Raw genomic sequence first — 3,572 nt, 5'->3', positions numbered from 1 at the left:
AGTTAAACTAGTTAAAAAGAAGTTAGTATTACTACTTACTTACTATCTAGTAATATTAATTCATAGTAAATATATTTACTTAAATATTAGTTATAGATTATTACTAAAATATTACTTAAAAGAGAGTAGTAGTTATTTAGTAAAGAGATAATTACCTTTTAATTAGCTAATGCTAGTATAAATAAAGTAAAATTCTTTAGATATTTCTAATTAGTAGTAGATTTACTTAAATAAATATTATAATATTATTCTAAACTATATTACTTATAACTAGATTTTAAACTATTCTAATAAAAGTAATATATAGATTTAAAGTTATAAATTACTTTTACTAGTTTATTTTATTCTTCTATAGAATATTAGAGTTATTAACTTTACTTATAAGTAGTTAAGTAGATAGAAAAGCTTTTATAAGTAATCTCTCTTCTTATTATTATATTATATTAATATCTAATATCTTAACTATTAAATTAACTTAAAGTTTTAAGTCTTAAGTTCTCTTTAAGATCTTTTCTCTAGATAGTTAAGTTAGTATATTATTAGAAAGTAATAAGCTTTCTTTTAATAATAAATTGAAAGTATTTAATACTATTACTTAATCTCTAAAAGCTTTTAGAATACTTAAGTAAATAGACTTATTAAAGTTAGTCTTATAATTAGTAGTATTAGTTTTTATTTAGATATAATAACTTTTAAGATATAGTATTTTATATAAAACTATAGATATTATTCTATTTTCTCTATAGTTAATAATAGACTTAATATATACTTTACTTTATTATATAAACTTTATAGTTAATAGAGATAAGTATTATTAACTTTATTAAAGTATTAATAATTTTTTACTTATAGTCTATATTACTTAATTATTAACTTCTACTAGACTTACTACTTAGAGTTATTACTAATAATAGATTATACTTAAATAATATTACTATAAATCTCTCTTAGTATACTTACTTTTTTTTAAAGTATTCTATAGCTATACTCTATATATTTTCTAGAATTAGTAAGACTATACTAGCTCTCTAAAGAATACTAATATAGAAAATACTTAAACTTTTACTATAACTTATATTTTACTTAAATAAAAGCTATAAAGTATATTTAGAAAGCTTAAGACTATATAGTAGTCTTTTATAATATCTATAGATATAAGATTAACTTTAGTATTAGTAATTATATTTACTTTAATAGTAGATATTACTATATATATTAATCTTCTAAGAAACTAGATAATTTTATATTAATAAATTTAAGGTTTCTAAGTAATATAATTACTTCTTTAATCTTAATAGATCTACTTTATAGAAAATCTATAATAGTTTTTCTATAGAAAAGCTATAAAAAACTATCTTAAATTCTCTTTCTAGTTAAATTTAAGCTTTACTTAATTCTTATAAGTATTAGGTAATAAATACTTATATTATATAGTATATTATACTATAGTACTTATAAAAGTCTATAGTTACTATAGAATGTCCTAGAAAGCTATATTACTAAGGTAGTAAAGTTTATTTCTAAGCGAATATTCTAGAATAAGAATATTACTAATATTCTTATTAATATTAATAATAGTAACTAGTTAATTTCTAATAAATAGAATCTTCTAGAGTTAAGATTTCTACTATATAAGGGTTCTTTAGTTCTAAGTAGATAGCTTCTCTCTCTAAGTAATTTAAGTCTTTTATATTCGAACCTTAAGTCTAACGACTACGATAATTACCGCTTACTACATTCTACATTATACTATACTACAGAGGTAATTGTTACGCCAAGAATTCTAGTAATTTCTACTAGGTGCCGGAAAAACAGGGCATAATAGCTAATAACCTTAAAATAACCTACCGCTGCTTTTTAGACTGTTTTTAGTATGTTTTTTGACCTTTCTAAAGTAGCCTAATATTATAGATTTATAGATCTTAGTGCCTATACCAAAACAACCCCGAAAAGAGCTCTCTCGCGACGACCGATTAAGGGTACAAACCCTCTATTACGATACTAATTTTATACGAGCGTAGTTATACCTTTAAATAGGCTATAGCTACGATTAAGTTAATTAGGCTCTATCTTACCGGCTTACTCTCTAAAAGAAGAAGAGAGGTCGCTATATCCTCCTTAATACTTCTTAACGAAAGCGCCTTATCGATTAGGTTACTACCTCCCGCCAAAATAGAGAAACGCCTTAGGATAAGATACCTAATATACTAGGTTAGGAGTACGGCGAAAAGGCTATTCGGACAGCCTTTAAAAAAGAGGGTTATCGCCGGTATATTTCTCGAAAGAAACCCCCCCTTTTACCTTAAAACGTGGCCGATAGACTTACCTAGGTAGAAGAGTATAAGGACTAGTCGGACAAGTAATAGGATTATATACTTTAGAGCGACGAAACTTAGGTATAACCTAGTCGGTATATATAAGTTTAAGTAACCCGAAAGCCTAACGAAGTCTTTAATAAAGACTATATTATAGATAGGTATTAAAGGAAGATAGGCTAGATATTTTAGGGTTCGATTTCGGGTAAATACGGTAGGTATAAGGGGTTGTTTTAGGAGAAGGATTAGGAGACTATAAATAAGGGATCTTATTCGGGTATAATTATCCTAATTATAGACTAGATATTATAGAAATACCTAGAGCTCGAATTCTAGTAAGATAATTCTAAAGAGTATACTTCTAAGTTTATAAAAAAGGTGTTTAAAAGAGCTAGAATTAAGGTAATAAAATAGCCGGCGAATAGCCTTAATTTAAACCTAATTAAGATAGTATAGGACTAGATAAAGGATTATATCTAGGAATACTACCTAAAGGTATATTCCTCGTATATAAACCTTAGAAAAGCTATATAAGAAGCCTAGGAATCGATTACCTACGACTAAATAAAGAGCCTAATTCGGGGAATAAGGGATCGATGTAAGGTAGTAATTACTACTTAGGGCTATAGTATAAAATATTAAGGAAATATACCCGTTTTCTAGCCCCGAGTATAAAGTAGTATGTAATCAATATAATCCTAGTAAAAAATCACTTGGCGTAGCTATTACGCCGGTAACTAAAGTATCTATATATACTTTATGTCTATATACTAATATAATATAACTAATAGGTTATAAGCCCGGTAGTCTAATTATCTTTCGAATACGATTACTTCCGGTATTATATTGTTACGAATAGAGTTATAATACTCTAAATAAACTATCTAACTACAAAGTCGATATACTCGATTCGACTATATATAATTATATATTATATATACTATAACTACTATAGTAGAACCTAAGACCTACGACCCTAAGATAAGCCTTAAGTAAGGGAATAAGCTTAAGATACTTGCGATTATAAGAAGCGATTACGCGACCTATAGCGGGTATTATGATTATCTTCTTAAACCAAGGTACCCAAGCCTATATATACTATATATATTACTAATAGAGTAATATATATAAATATAGAAGGAAGTGGCTATTCTATTAGTTTATCTTATAACTAATCTAATATCTATATATCTTATAAAAAGCTATTCTCGGAGAGGAATAAGATATAGTTTATATTATTATTAGTATAAGAAAAGT

The sequence above is a fragment of the Glarea lozoyensis genome (assembly GCF_000409485.1).
Source record: "Glarea lozoyensis ATCC 20868 chromosome Unknown GLAREA9, whole genome shotgun sequence".
NCBI classification, from domain to species: Eukaryota; Fungi; Ascomycota; class Leotiomycetes; order Helotiales; family Helotiaceae; genus Glarea; species Glarea lozoyensis.
This window is presented reverse-complemented; position numbering follows the sequence as displayed.